This window comes from Eleutherodactylus coqui, chromosome 6 (assembly GCF_035609145.1).
Source record: "Eleutherodactylus coqui strain aEleCoq1 chromosome 6, aEleCoq1.hap1, whole genome shotgun sequence".
Lineage (NCBI taxonomy): Eukaryota > Metazoa > Chordata > Amphibia > Anura > Eleutherodactylidae > Eleutherodactylus > Eleutherodactylus coqui.
The window spans coordinates 25,930,451-25,951,857 of record NC_089842.1 but is presented as its reverse complement, the minus strand read 5'-3'; the positions used below and the strand labels follow the sequence as shown (position 1 = coordinate 25,951,857).

At 47.4% G+C, this 21,407-nt stretch overlaps 1 protein-coding gene and 1 long non-coding RNA gene across 2 annotated transcripts in view; both read right to left on the bottom strand.

The window, feature by feature from the left end:
- The window catches only part of LOC136633508 (uncharacterized), a 767,630-nt gene that overhangs the window by 64,926 nt on the left and 681,297 nt on the right, over nucleotides 1-21,407 (bottom strand). The window lies entirely within an intron of this gene.
- LOC136631969 (uncharacterized) lies at nucleotides 954-16,375 on the bottom strand. The gene is made up of 3 exons (XR_010793113.1): nucleotides 16,308-16,375; nucleotides 13,411-13,455; nucleotides 954-1,256 (listed from the first exon to the last, which is right to left on the bottom strand). It is a non-coding gene; the product is annotated as an uncharacterized lncRNA (long non-coding RNA).

The following is a 21,407-nucleotide window of genomic DNA, read 5'->3' as shown; positions in this document are numbered from 1 at the left end:
AAGATCACAAGCAAAGGCAGGGAACAGATAACATAGAAGATACAGAACAGACAGAAAGGTCAGAGATAGGAAGGCAATGCAGGAAGACAGAGTCAAACCCAAAACAGGGTAAAATCAAAGACAGAATGTACAGAAAACTCAGGCAAATGGAAGTGCATCAGCCCAGGTTAAATAGGAGAGAAATGCCTATTAACCGTGCAGCTGGGCTGAGAGCAAGGAAACTGGGTAACTCTTTCAATGCTGGTAGAAAATAAACACATAGCATCCATACATACAGGAGGAGCAGAGCGATGCTCGCATCTGCCCGGGACCGCAAGGGGGCTGCAGACATGGGTAGCAGACAGTTAGCTACCACTCCTAGCTTTGTGTAGTTGGCATATTTAATCAGTTTTCTCTCAATTCCCTCCTCCAGATCATTTATAAAAATGTTGACCAACACTGGGCCTAGGACACAGCCTTGTGGTACCCCACTAGATACATTCTTCCACTTGGATGTGCAGCTATTTATGACCACAATTTAAGTACAATCACTCAGCTAGTAGTGAAAAAATCATGGCATGCCCTATCTTTCGGCGTGCCCTCGCATTGCTGTTGTTTTCATTAGGGCCGGCAGAGCATTGCATGGCGTGCCAGGTGCATGTGACTGTGATGCGATGCGAAGTTTACGAATTGAGAACAATGGGAAATACTCCACGATCCTCAGCCACAGAGGATCAAGACTTCCCGGAAGTGATGGAAGGCAGTTTTAACACAAAAATGCCTCGGATCTATGGGGACATCGCACGTTGGTGAGCCGAGTTTCATGGCCCAATATCGCTCTCACTTGTGTGAAATTATCCTTACTAAAGTCAGGATTTACTATCTCCACCACATCCTCTTGATCAACCCATTTGTCTTGTGGAGTCACATCTGTAGATCTCTAATATATATACATATAATATGATGACACAGAAGACGGTTGTGAATCTTTTATTATTATTTCAAATCAAAAGAATCCATCCACAGATGTGAGAAGAGAGGAGATTACAATATGGCCGCCTCGCTGAGCTGCAGGGTTCCGGGCTTCTACTTTTTAGGACAATCCTGGGGAATGACGCATAACCTTAAAGTATCATGAAATACATGCACATAGTGTCGCTCACAGTAGCATTCTGTTGGTGGTAAACAAATAACACACCCCTCATCAAGTTCTTGGCCGCAGAATCGGGGACACGGGCGGCAGACGTTTTCCCTTGTCATGTTCTGGGGGCACGGTGCTGTAAAATGATAATACTGTTAGTGTTGGAGGGGCTGAATGAAACAATAAGTGGAAATGTATACAGTAATCAGGATGTGAGAGCCGACAGAGAGGCCGAACCTTCTGGGGTCCATGTGGGGTGACATAGTGGCTCAGTGAGTAAAACGTAGTGATGTTATTTATATAATAGTGGTTATAGAGAGGCGTGGAGGTTATATAGTAGTGCATCAAATACAATGACTCGTGTAGTTATGTATTGGCTCTGGGCTTAAACCAACCAATGTGACTTAGTCCCGATCTTCAGCTGTGATAATCACGGCCGCTCTTGATTTCAGAGGTTTAGTTTTCACTATGAGGATTCTCGCCCATTAATACTACGCCCAAGAAAAGACAGGACTTGCCCCATCTTCCCGCACGTAGTTAGTGCTATGTGCTGGAAAGATCGGGCAGGACCTATCTTCCTGTGTTTTTTTTTTCAAACTCCTGCGTTATGGCGCCCAGTTTAAAAGCCTGGAGAAGTAAGATTAAAAAAAAGCCGTTCATGCGCAGCTATGCTCCGTACCGGCGAGCGTAGTTGCGCATACTTCTATCTGAAACCACCCTCGGTGAGTAAGCGCAGATTTACAGGGGCACCTCGTATTTCGGTCGGTGAATCCGCAGCACATTCAGGGGCCACAATACGCGGCACTGCGGCATTTTCCGGCCTTTTTTTTTTACACAATGTATTTATGCACATAATGTGTATTTTTAGGCATATTTACGTACACTGATAGATTTCTTAGGCCGGCTTGACGTGGGTGAGAATAGAACTCATTGAGTTCACTCACATTTCCATATTATTCTCACGCATTTCAGTCCCACAAAATAATCTATATATACTGTATATAAAGCTGAAAGCCCTCACTGACTGACTCACTGACTGACTCGCCAAAAGTTCTCCAACTTCCCAATGTCGTAGAAACATGAAATTTGGCGCAAGCATAGATTATCTCCAAAATAGGAAAAGAAATTGTGTCCCAACTCGATTATTCAATTCTAGCGCAAAAGAATTGGCGTCGAACATAAACGTACATAATCTAAATCACTCACTTCCCAATGTCATAGAAACGGGAAATTTGGCACGAGCATTGATTATGTCATAAAAAGGAAAAGCTAATGGGTCCCAATTCGATTATTCAATTCTATGCGCAAAAGAATTAGCGTCCAAATTTTACGTGCGGAATGTAATTTTCTCACTTTCCGGTGTCATAAAAACGTGAAATTTGGCACGAGCATTGATTATGTCATAAATAGGAAAAGTTAAAAGGTCCCAACTTGATTATTCAATTCTAGCACAAAAGAATTAGCGTCCAAATTTTACGTATGGAATCTAATTTTCTCACATTTCGGTGTCATAGAAACGGAAAATTTGGCACGAGCATTGATTATGTCATAAATAGGAAAAGCTAATGGGTCCCAACTCGATTATTCAATTCTATGCGCAAAAGAATTGGCGTCGAAATTTTACGTGCGGAATGTAATTTTTTCACTTTCCGGTGTTATAGAAACAGGAAATTTGGCATGAGCATTGATTATGTCACAAATAGTAAAAGCTAATGGGTCCCAACTCCATGTGTTGTGCAAGTCACACACTCAGCTCTGCTACATGCGTATGTCTCACACACAGCTCTGCCACATGCGTGTGCCATGTACACCACACACAGCTCTGCCACATGTGTCACATACACTAAACACAGTTCTCCTGCATGTGTATCACACACAGCTCTGCTACATGTGTATCACACACAGCTCTGCTGCATGTGTGTCACACACACCACACACATCTATACTGCATGTGTGTCACACACACCACACACAGCTATACTGCATGTGTGTCACACACACCACACACAGCTCTGCTGCATGTGTGTCTCACACACCTCACATAGTTCTGCTGCATGTGTGTGACACATACTTCACATAGTTCTGCTTCATGTGTGTCACATACACACCACACACAGCTCTGCTGCATGTGTGTCACACACACCACACACAGCTCTGCTGCATGTGTGTCACACACACCACACAGAAAAAAGATGATCTGCCCGTGCTCCCTCAGGATACCACCAGGGAAGACGTCTCCATGAAATCAAATATTTATTAAAGTACTGTGCAACGCGTTTCGTTGCTTTAAACTGCGACTTTATCAAGCACAAAATAGAATAAAAACCATCTGCTTATATAATCATACACTCACATGAAGTTGCAGCGTTCTCCACCGGCACTACTTCCGGGTACGTCATTGCGTCGCGTCATTTGGGTCACGGGATCTGCGTAATCATGTGACCACGCATGGCACGTACTTTGTGGTCATGTGCCTCATTTGGTCACATGATGTACTATTTAGATCACATGTCCTTATGACGTGACATAGCGACGTATCCGACAGTAAGTGCCGGTGTAATCTGATCTGGTCCCATGTAAGTGTATTACAAACAGCATGGTCACGTGCCATGCGTATTTTTCCTATTCTTGAGTGGATTCATTGGAGTGCTGGGAATCTTTTTCTGCTATTCTGACACTAACATCACCATCATGTGATCAGGGGCGGAGCTATGAGCCGTGACTGATCAGATTATGGTGACATCATCACAGGTCCTGTCAGCACACGGCTGCTGTCAGGCTTTGCAAGTTTTATGCTTTAGGACCTGTGATGACATCACCGTCATGTGATCATAGGCAGAGGATGTGAAGCACTCACTGCCTCATGGACAAGTGGTTATTAGCACTTTGACTTGGATGTATGTAAGCAGAGTCTAAAGGTCTATTCACACTCGAAAAAAACTCCCTATTATTCCCTATGGGCGAGTGTAAAATTGCATCAAACTCCCGTGTACATGCGATGCTTAGATTTTCTTACTGAAAAAACATGTGATTTTCATGCATGACACTCTCACAACAGCGGTATGTACATGTGAGTGTGACGCGAACTTTACCTCGCCCATAGGAGAAAACACTGGGCAACAAAAATGCAACTTGAAATTTATTCCTATCTCAAAATAGTTAAACTTCCCTAATTTTGGGTTGAGAAACACGAATATGACAACAGATTCTGTTTATTCTCTTGGGGTTTTTAAAATATACTAATCTCAAATCTAAATACTAAAAATACGCTTTGATGTTCTTTCCCAAAATAACTAATTTGGGGTCGAGAATGAATGTAATATTATATTTTGTTTGGTGGGCCTAACTCTGGTTTTATAGATCCACTAAAAGGGCCTAACCACGTGAACTGATTCTCTCTGCTAGTCACTTGTACTCCTCTTCTCGGGCGTCTCTTGTCACTGTCCACCAGTAGTCCGCTCCTCCCTATGGCTCCCCACACCTTACACTCTGCGTATTGCATACGATCTCTACCCCTGCACCTCCTTACCACCCCGTTTGCCTTCTAATAACTGATTTCCACATGAAGTTCCCTATTGCCTGTGTTCCCCATGCCTCACTCCTCCCCACCACGCCTTGCACCTCCTGTACCACCCCCACCCCATTTGTTTCAAACTGAATGTACCTCACATTGTATTTGTTGTATTGTTTTTAGAGATGAGCGAACGTACTTGTCCGAGCTTGATGCTCGGGCGAATATTAGGGTGTCCGGGATGCTCGTTACTCTTAACGAGCACCACGCAGTGTTCAGGTTACTTTCACTTTCATCTCTGAGACGTTAGCGCACTTTTCTGGCCAATTGAAAGACAGGGAAGGCATTACAACTTCCCCCTGTGACGTTCAAGCCCTATACCACCCCCCTGCTGTGAGTGGCTGGGGAGATCAGATGTCACCCGAGTATAAAAGTCAGCCCCTCCCGCGGCTCGCCTCAGATGCCTTGTGAGTTAGCTGAGGGAAAGTGCTGCTGGTGCCGGAGCTGCTGTAGGGAGAGTGTTAGGAGTGAGTGTAGGCTTCTAGAACCCCAACGGTCCTTTCTAGGGCCACATCTATCCGTGTGCAGTAGTGTGGAGGCTGCTGTTAGCAGTGTTGCCCTTTTTTTTTTTTTTCAAAATCGGCTGTGCAGAGCATTGCGCCCTGCAGTCATACTACAGGGACAGAAGTGGTGGTTAGGCAGGGAGAGTGTTAGGAGTGAGTGTAGGCTTCAAGAACCCCAACGGTCCTTCTTAGGGCCACATTTAACCGTGTGCAGTACTGTGCAGGCTGCTGTTAGCAGTGTTGCATTTTTTTTTTTTTTTAATCGGCTGTGCAGAGCATTGCGCCCTGCAGTAATACTACAGGGACAGAATTGTGTAGGCAGGGCCAGAAGACATATATTATTGATTGAATATAGTCAGTGGGCCTTTTCTTTAAAAAAAAAAGGGAAACATTCTATTTGGCCTGCATCTGACAGTCCTCAGCGTTCTGGGTACGTGTGTGGTGGGTGGAGAACGTAAAGAAATCATACGCAGCCAGCTACGTTTAACAGCAGGCTTGCGCCAATTTATTTCCTGCCTGGGAAATCACCGCTCTGCTGTAGTTAATAACTCTGCAACCCTGCAGTTCTGTGACACATTTGCAGGGCCACAACACATTTATTATTGATTGAATATACGCAGTGGGCCTTTCCTTGAAAAAAAAGGAAAAACATTCTATTTGGCCTGCCTCTGACAGTCCTCAGCGTTCTGGGTACGTGTGTGGTGGGTGGAGAACGTAAAGAAATCATACGCAGCCAGCTACGTTTAACAGCAGGCTTGCGCCAATGTATTTCCTGCCTGGGAAATCAAATCACTGGTAATACAGCATGCTGAGGGGTAGGGGTAGGCCTAGAGGACGTGTACGCCGCCGAGGACGCGGAGGGCCAAGTGAGGGTGTGGGCACAGGCCGAACTCCTGATCCAGGTGTATCGCATCCGACTGCTGCGCGATTAGGAGAGAGGCACGTTTCTGGCGTCCCCACATTCATCGCACAATTAATGGGTCCACGCAGGAGACCTTTATTAGAAAATGAGCAGTGTGAGCAGGTCCTGTCGTGGATGGCAGAAAGTGCTTCGAGTAACCTATCGTCCACCCACAGTTCTGTGCCGTCCACTGCTGCAAATCCGAATCCTCTGTCTGCTGCTCCTCCTTCCTCCCAGCCTCCTCACTCCATGAAAATGAGACATGCTGAGGAGCGGGAAGACTCCCAGGAACTGTTCTCGGGCCCCTGCTCAGATTGGGCAGCAGTGGTTCCTCTCCCACCAGAGGAGTTCATCGTCACTGATGCCCAACCATTGGAAAGTTCCCGGGGTCCGGGGGATGAGGCTGGGGACTTCCAGCAACTGTCTCAAGACCTTTCAGTGGGTGAGGAGGACGATGACGATGAGACACAGTTGTCTATCGGTGAGGTAGTAGTAAGGGCAGTAAGTCCGAGGGAGGAGCGCACAGGGGATTCGGAGGAAGAGCAGCAGGACGATGAGGTGACTGACCCCACCTGGTTTGCAACGCCTACTCAGGACAGGTCTTCAGAGGGGGAGGCAAGGGCAGCAGCAGGGCAGGTTGCAAGAGGCAGTGCGGTGGCCAGGAGTAGAGGCAGGGCCAGACCGAATAATGCACCAACTGTTTCCCAAAGCGCACCCTCGCGCCATGCCACCCTGCAGAGGCCAAGGTGCTCTACGGTCTGGCAGTTTTTCACAGAGACGCCTGACGACCGACGAACAGTGGTGTGCAACCTTTGTCGCGCCAAGATCAGCCGGGGAGCCACCACCAACAGCCTCACCACCACCAGCATGCGCAGACATATGATGGTCAAGCACCCCAGAAGGTGGGACGAAGGCCGTTCACCGCCTCCGGTTTGCACCGCTGCCTCTCCCCCTGTGCCCCAACCTGCCACTGAGATCCAACCCCCCTCTGAGGACACAGGCAGTGCCGTCTCCTGGCCTGCACCCACACCCTCACCTCCGCTGTCCTCGGCCCAATCCAGCAATGTCTCGCACCGCACCGTCCAGCCATCGCTAGCGCAAGTGTTTGAGCGCAAGCGCAAGTACGCTGCCACGCACCCGCACGCTCAAGCGTTAACCGTCCACATAGCCAAATTTATCAGCCTTGAGATGCTGCCGTATAGGGTTGTGGAAACGGAGTCCTTCAAAAGTATGATGGCGGCGGCGGCCCCGCGCTACTCAGTTCCCAGTCGCCACTACTTTTCCCGATGTGCCATCCCAGCCCTGCACGACCACGTCTCCCGCAACATTGTACGCGCCCTCACCAACGCGGTTACTGCCAAGGTCCACTTAACAACGGACACGTGGACAAGCACAGGCGGGCAGGGCCACTACATCTCCCTGACGGCACATTGGGTGAATTTAGTGGAGGCTGGGACAGAGTCAGAGCCTGGGACCGCTCACGTCCTACCCAGCCCCAGAATTGCGGGCCCCAGCTCGGTGGTGGTATCTGCGGCGGTGTATGCTTCCTCCACTAAACCACCCTCCTCCTCCTCCTCCTCCAACGCAACCTCTGTCTCGCAATCAAGATGTGTCAGCAGCAGCAGCACATCGCCAGCAGTCGGTGTCGCGCGTCGTGGCAGCACAGCGGTGGGCAAGCGTCAGCAGGCCGTGCTGAAACTACTCCGCTTAGGAGATAAGAGGCACACGGCCCACGAACTGCTGCAGGGTCTGACAGAGCAGACCGACCGCTGGCTTGCGCCGCTGAGCCTCCAACCGGGCATGGTCGTGTGTGACAACGGCCGTAACCTGGTGGCGGCTCTACAGCTCGGCAGCCTCACGCATGTGCCATGCCTGGCCCACGTCTTTAATTTGGTGGTTCAGCGCTTTCTGAAAAGCTACCCACACTTGTCATACCTGCTCGGAAAGGTGCGCCAGCTCTGCGCACATTTCCGCATGTCCCACACGCACGCTGCCACCCTGCGCACCCTGCAACATCGGTTTAATCTGCCAGTGCACCGACTGCTTTGCGACGTGCCCACACGGTGGAACTCTACGCTCCACATGTTGGCCAGGCTCTATGAGCAGCGTAGAGCTATAGTGGAATACCAACTCCAACATGGGCGGCGCAGTGGGAGTCAGCCTCCTCAATTATTTTCAGAAGAGTGGGGCTGGTTGGCAGACATCTGCCAGGTCCTTCGAAACTTTGAGCAGTCTACCCAGGTGGTGAGTGGCAATGCTGCAATCATTAGCGTCACCATTCCTCTGCTATGCATCTTGAGAAGTTCGCTGCAAAGCATAAAGGCAGACGCTTTGCGCTCGGAAACAGAGCCGGGGGAAGACAGTATGTCGCTGGATAGTCAGAGCACCCTCCTGTCTATATCTCAGCGCGTTCAGGAGGAGGAGGAGGGGCATGAGGAGGATTAGGAGGAGGGGAAGAGACAGCTTGGCCCACTGCTGACGGTACCCATGCTGCTTGCCTGTCATCCTTTCAGCGTGTATGGCCTGAGGAGGAGGAGGATCCTGAAAGTGATCTTCCTAGTGAAGACAGCCATGTGTTGCGTACAGGTACCCTGGCACACATGGCTGACTTCATGTTAGGATGCCTTTCTCGTGACCCTCGCGTTGCACGCATTCTGGCCACTACGGATTACTGGGTGTACACACTGCTCGACCCACGGTAAAGGAGAACCTTTCCACTCGCATTCCCGAAGAGGAAAGGGGTTCAAGAGTGTTGCTATACCACAGGACCCTGGCGGACAAGCTGATGGTAAAATTCCCATCCGACAGCGCTAGTGGCAGAAGGCGCAGTTCCGAAGGCCAGGTAGCAGGGGAGGTGCGGAGATCGAGCAGCATGTACAGCACAGGCAGTACAACAGTCTTTAAGGCCCTGGACAGCTTTATGGCTCCCCAGCAAGACTGTGTCACCGCTCCCCAGTCAAGGCTGAGTTGGCGGGAGCACTGTAAAAGGATGATGAGGGAGTACGTAGCCGATCGCACGACCGTCCTCCCTGACGTCTCTGCCACCTACAACTACTGGGTGTCGAAGCTGGACACGTGGCCTGAACTCGCGCTGTATGCCCTGGAGGTGCTTGCTTGTCCTGCGGCTAGCGTCTTGTCAGAGAGTGTGTTTAGTGTGGTTGGGGGAATCATCACAGATAAGCGTACCCGCCTGTCAACCCACAGTGCCGACAGGCTTACACTCATCAAGATGAACAAAGCCTGGATTTCCCCAGACTTCTCTTCTCCACCAGCGGACAGCAGCGATACCTAAGCAATACGTATTATGCACCCGCAGATGGAAGCATCGTTCTCTCTCACCATCCAAAACGGGGACATTTCTGCTTCATCAATCTGTGTATAATATTCCTCCTCCTCCTCCTCCTACTGCTCCTCCTCCTGAAACCTCACGTAATCACGCCGAACGGGCAATTTTTCTTAGGGCCACAAGGCTCACTCATATAATTTTTCTTAAAACTTTTTATACGTTTCAATGCTCTTAAAAGCGTTGAACTTTAACTTGAACCAATTTTTCGTTAAACTGGGCTGCCTCCAGGCCTAGTTACCACTTAAGCCACATTAACCAAAGCGATTAATGGGTTTCACCTGCCATCTTGGTTGGGCATGGCCAATTTTTTCTGAGGTACATTAGTACTGTTGGTACACCAATTTTTTTGGGCCCTCACCTACAGTGTAATCATAGTAATTTCTATGTTCTTCGCCTGCACTCATGGTACAGAAAGGTGTGTGTGGTTGGCCTACACTTTAGCTACATAAATGTAACTGGGGCCTTGTCTATACTGCAGCTACTGAAATGTGAAAGAGACTGTTATCTATCTAAACTGCTGCAATGGGAATGTTACTAGGGCCTGTCTTGAGTGCTACTATTACTGAAATGGAACTTTGACTGCGCTCCCCCTATACTGCTGCTAGAAATATGTTAGCGGGGCCTGTCCCTAATGCTACCGCTGAAATGTTAATAATTCTGGGCTCTGCCTATACCGCTGCTAATGGTATGTCACTGGGGTGTGGAAACAGAGGCTTCACAAAGACATGATGGCGGCGAGGCCATTTCCCACCAACTCTGTTACTGTTAAGGTGCATATAACAACGGACACGTGTAGAGGACACATAGTGCCTCCAAAACATCCCCCTCCTCCTCCAACAATGAAAACATTCTTGGCAAATACCGTTGCATTGGTCCGTCTGGTGGCAGTCCAAGAATTTCACCTTTAACGATACAACAAGAGAGCACCACCACCATCCCCCCGCCACGGCCCACTTAATCCTGGCCACATTCCGAAAACCAACTACATTAAACCGCGCTAGCAGGTCCGCAGTCACCACCACATTACCACCAACGAGGTTACTGTTAAGGTACATATTACCAGTCAGACTGGGGCATGCAGTGTGGGCCGAAGCCCACCTGCATTAAGCACAACATTACTACCTCAGCTGTGTTGGGCAATGCAATGGGATATTTTTATGTACCGCCGGTGGGTTCCAGGGAGCCACCCATGCTGTGGGTCCACAGAGAATTATAAATGCATCTGTTTCCACTTCTAAAGAACCCCAGTCAGACTGGGGTATGCAGTGTGGGCCGAAGCCCACCTGCATTAAGCACAACATTACTACCTCAGCTGTGTTGGGCAATGCAATGGGATATTTTTATGTACCGCCGGTGGGTTCCGGGGAGCCACCCATGCTGTAGGTGCACACGGAGTTTAACCTACATGTGTCCACTTGTAAAGAACCCCAGTCTGACTGGGGCATGCAGTGTGGGCCGAAGCCCACCTGCATTAAGCACAACATTACTACCTCAGCTGTGTTGGGCAATGCAATGGGATATTTTTATGTACCGCCGGTGGGTTCCAGGGAGCCACCCATGCTGCGGGGTGCACACAGAATTCCCATTGCGGAGTTGTACCTGCCTGTGACTATATATAAAAAAACGCGGTCTGACTGGGGCATGCAGACACCTTGACAGAATGAATAGTGTGTGGCACATAGGTTCCCCATTGCTATGCCCACGTGTGCAGCTCCTGATGGCGGTGGCACAGGATTATATTTCTCATTGCTTCTGTACAGCATTGTGGGCTATCGTCCCGCCCCTTTTAAAGAGGGTCGCTGCCTAGCCGTGCCAACCCTCTGCAGTGTGTGCCTGCTTTTCCTGTGGCAGACGCACTTATAAATAGACATGAGTGTGGTGTGGCATGAGGGCAGCTGAAGGCTGGGCAGGGACAGTTTGGTGTGCGCTGTGGACACTGGGTCATGGGGGGGGGGGGTGGTTGGTCAGCATGTAACCCAGGAGAAGTGGCAGCGGAGTGTCATGCAGGCAGTGATTGTGCTTTGTTGGAGGTAGTGTGGTGCTTAGCTAAGGTATGCATTGCTAATGAGGGCTTTTCAGAAGTAAAAGTTGTTGGGAGGGGGGGCCCACTCTTGCCGGTATTGTGGCTTTATAGTGGGACCTGTGAACTTGAGATGCAGCCCAACATGTAGCCCCTCGCCTGCCCTATCCGTTGCTGTGTCATTCCCATCACTTTCTTGAATTGCCCAGATTTTCACACATGAAAACCTTAGCGAGCATCGGAGAAATACAAAAATGCTCAGGTCGCCTATTGACTTCAATGGGGTTCGTTACTCGAAACGAACCCTCGAGCATCGCGATAATTTCATCCCGAGTAACGAGCACCTGAGCATTTTGGTGCTCGCTCATCTCTAATTGTTTTGCATTTATCCCATGTCTGAAAGCGCTGCGGAATAAGTTGGTGCTCTACAAATAAAGATTATTATTAGCCTGGGGTCACACGGGGCGGATTCCCGTCGGAAATCCCACGGTTTGGCCGCAGCCGAAACCGCGAGATTTCCGAAGGGAGAACCGCTGCAGAAAAACCCGCGGCAGCTTTGAAGTGGCCCGGCCGCTCACTTTTCCGCCGCGGCCGGCGCTCCCATAGAGGAGACCGCGGCCGCAGCGGAAAGAAAAAAAGAATGGACATGCATATTCTGAAACCGCAGCTGGGGCGGCCGCAGCCGCAGTTTCAGACGGATTTACCGCAGCGGATTGGCCATCCCGTGTGGACAAGATTTCTGAGAAATCTCGTCCACATGGCTGGCTAATCCCGACATTAGCGGCCGTGGGCGGATTTTCCGTGGCAAAATTTCGTGCAGAATTGCCACAGCAAATCCGCCCTGTGTGAACCCAGCCTTATTGTTCTCTCCAGGGCAGAGATTTCCCCTTGGGGTCTGACTTTTATCTTGTAGTGAGAAGACCTTTCCCGACTGTCCCACTGACAGGAAACAGCAGTACCTGGTGTATGCCAACTGCATGCCCAACAATATTGTAATGACCTTCAAGTCCCCACAGATCTGCCACTGATGGTCGGAAGTTACTACATATACTTTTGCTTATTTAATCATTTCACTCCTCTAACCTTGTGGATCTGAATGAAGGTTCATATATTTAACTTAAATGGGCTGCATCTCAGAGTCAAGAAGAGTAACTCAAAGTTTCCAATGTCATTTTCGCTTCTTCCATGATGAAATGATTAAGAAATACCTATTTTGAAGATGGAAAGATTTTCACCGTTGACCAGTGTTATCTGCCAAATTACATGTTCAGCGAAGCGATGCCATTTTCTTGGAATTCACTTCACACTTGCATAGAAAATTTCAATTTTCAAAACAATATCATGCTCGCCTGTGTAAACTGACCAGAAGAGTTGGATGGAGAAAAGTATCCCATGACTGCACAAAGGGTTTGTTTGTAGTCTGTAACCATGGAGACGCACACAGATCTGCATACCAGCTGTGCTCACAAGATGGTAGGAAATGTTTTTTACTACACTATTGCATCTTTTTTATCACAGGCATTGGAGCAATACAAAATTGGTTGCAAAAATGTACACACTAGAGATGAGCGAGCATACTCGCTAAGGGCAATTACTCAATTGAGCATTGCCCTTAGCGAATACCTGCCCGCTTGGAAGAAAAAATTTGGGTGGCGGCAGGGGAATCCCTCTTGCTCTCCCCCCCCCCCCCCCCCCCCGCTTCCCCTTGCTCACTCCTGCAACTCACCGCTCACCCGTATCCTTGCTCCCGAGCAGGCAGGTACTCGCTAAGGGCAATGATCGCTCGAGTAATTGCCCTTAGCGAGTATGCTCGCTCATCTCTAGGAAACAGCCTTTAATTTATCCTTGGGGAGAGCAGAGCTTACTGGGATATGATTAGCAGTAATAGTCATCGGGGAATATACAGTGTAGCGAGGGGACAGGTGGAGTGTATTCTGTATTGTACTCACCAGGTCGTGGCTGTGAGCGTACGCTGATCAGTATGAAGGCCGCACCTGCAAAGCACAAATCACAGGAATCAGAGATCCAGTTTCTTCTCTGGACACGTGATAAATGTCATCTTGTTCTGTACAGATGAGTATTTAGAGCTGCACAGACACTGGTAACATGTTACGGTATAGTTTCACCTCTGGTGCTCTCTTCTGTTGGCGGACCCCCCACCGTATGGTGTACAACCATAACATTCAGGGTCTGACTATCAGCACAATTTATTATGATGCCCAGATAAAGTGCCGTACATTGGGCAAATATTGTCTAAATGGTTTCTAAATAACAATCTTGTGCTGCCCCCACCGTACACCGCAAGATAATATACTGCAACCCTTCACAGTTTAGACAGAGAGAATATAAAAGCAAATCTTTTTATTAAATAATTTAAAAAAAAAGACATAAAGCACAAAATAGGGCACTACACATAAGCCTCCAAATTGTATGGAGGTGTACAAGTCTCAAATAAAGAGACTTACTACCACTTTTTGCCTATACTTTTTTTCCCCCTTCTTAGTGCAAAAAGAGGAAACTAGTAATTTGGTGTGGTAGGCTAATAAGTCAAGGAAAGTTCATAACTCAGAACTCATACCTATCCCTGTGTTGGCAGATCACTGTACGTCAATCCACCCAGTATTTGTTTGATGACAGTGATAAAATTCCCACGCTTATAGAATAAATCATGCATAAGGTGTAACGATAGATTCACTAAATATGTGGGGATATTAGAGCCCTCGGAAAAAATAAGTCGCAGGTGATTATTGTAGCTTCTCATCTGTCAGTGACTCAAAATTTCCAGAGCGTTCTTTTATCACTGGAAAAAGATTTTCAAGCAGACGCCCGCTTCAGATATGTGGCGGGCAATTCTGCTTGTTTTAATCTTTTATTGATTTCGTCAGTCATGCGAGTGTATTTTACAGTTTTAGATGGTACTTTTTTCATATATCTCTAATTGGTACATTCAAGCATCCAATAGCTTTGTCGGTAACACAATCTCGACGCGTTTCTCCGCTTAATGATGGCGGGTCATCAGGAGATTTTTTAGCATAGTACCAAAAGTGTTATAGCATGATGTCAACTCTTGAGTTTTGAGTTTTTAATCCTTAAATAGATCTTAGTGTAAAGAACTTTTGTCCCTAATATATAGGAAGACAATAGAGCTTTCTTATTTAAGATCAGTACACTTCTATTAGAGTCTGGCTTAGATGCAACAAGCCAGCACTCAGTATTTTGCTGATCTTCAAGAAGAAGTTATTAAGGTACGTATTTTGTTATAGCTCCTATAGGATGATAGCCTCCATAAGTTCAAAGGCAGTCTTATCCTAATGATAAAGCATCCAACAGCTTATCCCATATGATTTGGGAATTCGGAGCAATAACATAGTACCTATAATAAGAGAGCTCACCGAGAGAAAAAGACTATTATATTAGGTCTAATATCTCATTTCTATTAAGGTGAGAAATAGCCTCTTCTACCTAAAGCTCCATGTATTCCTAACTGCCTAATTTCTAGCAGAGATGTCTACAATAAGACAGAGAAATGGTAGCGCCTCTGGCCTTGATGGTACCAAGTTATGAACTTTCCTTGACTTATTAGCCTACCACACCAAATTACTAGTTTCCTCTTTTTGCACTAAGAAGGGGGAAAAAAAGTATAGGCAAAAAGTGGTAGTAAGTCTCTTTATTTGAGACTTGTACACCTCCATACAATTTGGAGGCTTATGTGTAGTGCCCTATTTTGTGCTTTATGTCTTTTAAAAAAAATTATTTAATAAACAGATTTGTTTTTATATTCTCTCTGTCTAAACTGCAAAGGGCTTTAATTTGACTATATTAGACGTTTCTGCCTCTGTGACTAGATAATATACTGTAAGCGCCAAAGTAGCAGTGCCATACTATACCTAAGTAAATACCGCCATATTGTGCTTAAATAATACTACAATATTGTGACCAAACAGCTACATTCATACATACAGTCACCTGATAGGGCTCTATTCACATTACTGTCGGGGGCCCCATTCAGCATTCGCCATGAAATAACAGACAAAAAAGTTGTGCACGCAGAACTGTCTCATCCGGAAGCTGCAGGGACCAAAAAGACCCCATTATAGTCAATGGAGTCTATTCGGTACACTTTGGTTCTGTTATGAGACGGATCCGTTTATCCAGGGGATTCCGCTTTCCTGCTCCCATAATGGAATCCCCAGCGCTGATGTGAATTCAGCCTAACAGCTCCATGCGTGCCATAACTAATGACAGTGATGTACAATTAAAGGGGTTCTATCATTACTACAGAACATTTTCCGGGCACGTGGTCACATGGTCCTGGTACCTGTTTCCGGATGGATGACCAGGCATTTCACAGTGGAGCCGCAGGCTGAAAACCTCCTTTAGGTTGCCATTTTTTTCAATAAAAAATAGCAGCCGAGGTAAAAGAAATAAAGTAGTTTGTGACGGGGCTTAACACAGCGTGTGATTGTACCTTTGTTATGCAGGCTGGAAGTGTATAATGTAAGACACCGGTCACAAATGCTCCTTATATTGGGGCACTGGCCTGTGATGCCTACATAATGATGCACAGGTGGTTCAGTATATCCCGCTGTAGTCAGGGATGTACAGGACTCAGGATCCCCATAGAAATCCATAATTGTCCCCCTAAAACAGTATGTGTGTGCGTGCGTATCTACAAGCCCGTAATGCTATACAAGTTGTCTTAAAGAATGTATCTTTGTAGGTAAATGGAGGAAAGATAAAATATCTAAAGAACAATACAAAAACTGCAGATCAAAAAGTTTTGGTAGATTAAACCAGAAATCTTATGAAAAGTGGGAATCCGCTCTAAACACGAGGACATACTCACTCAGCGACAGCAGCAGCAGCACAGAGACCGGTCTCATGGTCAGTTCGGGGGTTTTGCCTTCGTCCTGAAAAAGACAGAATCCAAGTAGAAAATTCAGCATTTGCAAGACCTCTGCTTGCTGTCAGTGATGGAGATCTGTCCTGATCCTGACACATGTGCAGTGTTGTTACAATGTATCAGAACTCTCTAGTATGACAAGTGATGGATACAAGATACTGTGCAGTGATTATCTCTGTATGGATATGAAAAGTTATAGATTAGTAGCAGGTACCTACCTGTATGATGTGTCAGCTGTGGTCTTCTGCTGGTGCAGGGATGTGCGGGGTTATATAGCGCTCTGTGGGTGCGGGCAGCTGAAATATTCTGTATCAATCAATATCACTCTCGCAAATTAATTACCGACTCTGGATAATTAAGGTAATTGGCTCTAATAAACCGGTATTTTGTCCCTGGTTACATCATGTCAGACATTATTTCTTCTTTAATGGTTCCTGATTATTCTCAGGGCGGAGGCGATAACAAGGTCACCCAAGGTGAAGATTCCAAGCAGATTTAAGCTCCAGGAGTAAATAACTCTTACATTTGCAGCATATGTGTTTTTACGTTCATTCGTCCGCACCATGTATTCGCTTGAATGGATGGTTTTACACTTTGCAGTCCATTCACACGGCTGGGTGCGATGTATTAGGCAAAAAATATGAATAGATTTATACATGCATGGAGCAAGAGGGGAAGGTTTCGCACGGTCCGGGGTAATACCAGCACAGAGGAAAAAATAATAATTTTTAGGCCAACCGTCAAATCTCTATTCCCTACGAGACCGGAAGGATCTCTAATACAATCACCATGTAAAAGAAATAGTTCTGATCAGATATCGTCCGCTATTGGACAAGGAGAAGACAGGTTACGCATTGTTAATCTCTCAGAGAGACCACTATCTACTGATGAGATCAGCGTTTTGGAGAGGGGGCTGTTCTTCGTCCCGATGACGCAATTCGATCATTTTGTCTGCCTGAATGACATCTCCCTCTTCATACGCAAATTAAGATGTAAAAAAAAAAATATTTTGCCCAACAGGACAGAAGCAAGGGCCTTGAATTGAGACTCTTGCCAAAAGATATGCAAGGCCTGAGAGATCTACAAGACCTTGAGAATGAAGGGCTGCGAAACCCTTGAGAGGGGCCTTTCACACAACTAAGGCTTAAAAATGCATCAAATCCTCCACCTACACACTGTCCTCCCATCGATACGTGAGAAGATTGTCCTGAAAGAGATTAAAACATTAAGCCCTAAGAATCACAGAAGGGTCCATCATATGTCTCGCAAAGAAATGACAGCCCTGAGGAATCGGGAAAATGATGAGAACATAATAATTAAATCCTCAGATAAAGGGGGAAATGTAGGTCTTATTGAGCTTCAGAAACACATCAAAGTATGCATTGATCTCCTAAAGAGACCTACTGTCATATAGCATCGGACCCCGGGGGGCGGAGCCTGACTGTGGAGCGCAATGGCCGCTTAGGACCGGAGCTCCCACAGAACGGCGCCTTCAGAGAGCCCTCAGCAGCGATAATAGCGGCAAAATGCCTAAACAAGCAAAAGAAAAAGGAGGAGAACACACCAGCATCCCGAAGACAGCCAAGAGCCAGACGGGGATGCAGCGCTTTCTAAAGGAACGGGGCTCCCGCTCTCCGCACCCTTCCAGCAAGATGGCGCCGGCCTCGGAGGCTGCTTCTACATACAGTAAGGAGGGGGAGGGTGAGATATCCTCGGATGAAGAGGATTCAGGAACTGTGTCCCGGGGGTTCATGAAAGACCTGCTGACAAACGCTCTGCGCCCCCTTATTAATGAGATGTCAGAAATAAAAGATGACATAAGGCAGATGGGCTGCAGAGTTGAGGAGCTAGAGTCTGCATCTGCATCAATTACATCTCATGCTCAGGCCGCAGCATTAAAGGAGCAGCATGCTAACTTAAACAAAGCCCTCATTCTCCAGGAGGATCTGGAGAATCGAAAACCGGAGATGTAATGTTCACTTTAAAGGCTTATCTGAATCCTGGGCGACGGAAGCCTTGCCCAAAGTCGCCTCTGAAATATTCAGTCAGCTGCTTGGGCAAGATAGAGCAGCGACAATTTCTGTAGAGCGGATCCACCGGGCTCTAAGACACCCCCCCCCCCCCCCTACTGAGCCTCCCAGGGACGTTATCTGCAGGCTCCTCACCTTTCAGGACACGTCCGCCGTCCTTAAAGCTGCCAAACATAAAGATCTAACATACGGAGACTCTCCGGTCCAGATCTTCCAAGATCTTTGCCCTGCTACCTTAACGAAGAGACGAATCATGCGTCCTTTGCTGGAAGCCCTCAGAGCAAGAGACATTCGGTACGCATGGCTCTTTCCCTTCTGCATCAATATCTCTTACAAGGGTCGTAGATTTCTGATCCGAACCCCAGACGACCTCAACGATTCGTGGGAACACCTTGAGATGGACCCGATAGATCTGCCGAGCTGGTTGCCCCTCCCGGAGTTCCCCAAGCTCCCTAAGCTGACCCCCCCAGAGGTCTGGCAGCCAGCGGGCAACCTCAAATCACCCAGAGGCAAAAAAAAGAAAACGAAGGACCCTCCCACCGGCCCTGAAGGCTGAAGAAAGGGGCATCTTTAAGTTTCTTCATTCTATCAACCTCAGGATGCTCACTTTGCTCCGCCTTTTCCTGATTTGGCGACCTTTACTGTCCTCGTAGGATCCTGTTAACGTGTTGGACTATGATGATCTTGTTATTACTGCTCTAAAAAGTTATTGCATTAACGCTCCTTTTTCTCCCTTTTAGCAAACAACTGTCTACGGCATTTGCCTTGTAGTTCTAGGCTCCTGGGGGCGCCTACCTGTTCAGGCTGTTATTGACGCAGTTGGTGGACCTTGCGGTAAGGCTCACACAACTCGCCCCTCATCCCCCAGCGGGGTCTACACAATTCTGTGACCCGCTGACTCAAACTTACGTTTTTTTGTGTCGTAGTTTGCGACACATTTTTCAGCACCTATTCCCCCTTTCTGTGTCTACCCTGTGTTTTTTTCCTCTCTCTCTCTGCACATCCCCCCCCATCCCCTCTCACTTCCGTGTCCGACCGGGAGACAAAGACTTAGGCCTAAGTCACTAAGCGCTCATCCACATAACCTTGCATCTTCTCTTTACTTCTTTACCAGGATACCACCGACCACTCCTACGTGTTTGTGATGGCAAAACCTCTACTATTTACTACCTTCAACGTTAATGGACTGAACTTTCCTAACAAAAGGCACCACGTGGCCCTTCTACTGAAAAGGTATGGCTCTGGGGTAGTGTTTCTACAGGAGACCCATTTTAAAGGGGATAGATGCTTATCCCTACCGGGGGGGGGGGGGGCAGTTCCCGATGGCGTTCCATAGCTCGCACCCCTCCTCCGCCTCCAAAGGAGTGTCCACTCTAATACACAAGTCCCTTAAGTTTACTTGCGAGGCTCGTTACGCAGATGAGGAAGGCAGAGTTCTTTTCCTGAGGGGTTACCTAAACGAAACTAGAATTACTCTTGCCAACCTCTACGCCCCTAAGACCAAGTAGAATGGCTCACAAAACAATTAGAAGCACTCAAAATCTTTGCCATAGGACAAGTCATCTTGGGAGGAGATTTTAATCTCACCATCTCCCCCCCTATAGACTCATCATCTGGAAAATTCCAGATCTCACAAAGGAAATTAAGCAAACTCAGTAGATCCCTCGCGCAACTCAATATCGTCGATGCCTGGAGATACTCTAACCTTTTTCTCTCAGGTCCACTCCTCCTTTCAGCGCTTAGACTATGTTTTATATCCTCCTCCCTCCTACAACACACGAAAAAAACCTCGATAGACACCATTGCCATGTCGGACCACGCTCCCAGGCTCTCCTTCTCGCGAATGGAGATGGAGACTCAACCCCTCTCTCCTGGATTCAGCTGAGGATAGATCCCAGCTTAATAAAGCTCTGGAAGAATATTTCCAACTTAACACCTCAGAGGATATGTCAGTCCCATTGGTTTGGGAGGCCCATAAGGCCTATGTGAGAGGTCTTCTGATTTCTGCAGGATCCAGAGCAAAGCAACAGAAACAGAAAGACATAGATGAGAAACTTAGGCAAATCGCCAAACTGGAGCGTGTGACTAAGCTCTCACTTAGTTTAGCAGCCATGGAGAAACTCACTTCCCTCTGAACTGAGCTTAAACTTCTCTTGGAAGCTAGATTTAACAAAAAGCATCTATACCTCAGACATATCTCTTACGCCCAAGGTAATAAGGGTAGCAAATTTACGTCGTCCCTTATTAAAAAAGCCCAAACAAGAAACCTCATAAAGGCCATTAAATCCCCTACGGGCACCCGAGTCACATCGACCCCTGATATTTCCAAAGAATTTCAATCTTTTTATTCGCGCCTCTACAACCTCAAGGACCCACCCACTCCTGAAGAAAGCTCTGTCTTAAAAAAACAAATCGACCACTTCCTCAAAGACCTAAATCTTCCCAAAGTTCAGGACGATGAGACCACATCCCTATTGTCTCCTATTACCCCACAAGAGATACGGGACCTTATAAACTCATCTCCCCCGGGCAAAAGCCCAGGCCCAGATGGCCTCCCCCTTATTTATTATAAGGCCCTGAGTACCTCCCTCATCCCCAGACTAGTGGATCTATACGACGCCCTCCTGAGCGGGACCCCCCTGCCTAGGCAAGCGCAAGAAGCGCATATTACTCTTGTGCACAAAGAGAACAAAGACCCCAAATCTTGCGGAAGCTACCGCCCCATCTCCCTGATCAATTTCAACATGAAATTATGGGCCAAAATCCTAACAAAACACCTAGAAAAACAAACCACTCACTTGATCAACCCAGAACAGACGGGCTTTGTGCGGGGAAGAGAGGGGAGAGACAGCTGTCTAAGACTCTTACACGCAGCTAGATTTGCCCAAAAACAAAATATATCACTCGCCTTAGTAGGCACTGATGCCGAAAAGGCGTTTGATCGTGTGAATTGGATATATATGAAACAAGTCCTGCTGCACTTCAACATCCCCCCCAAATTCGTGTCAGCGAT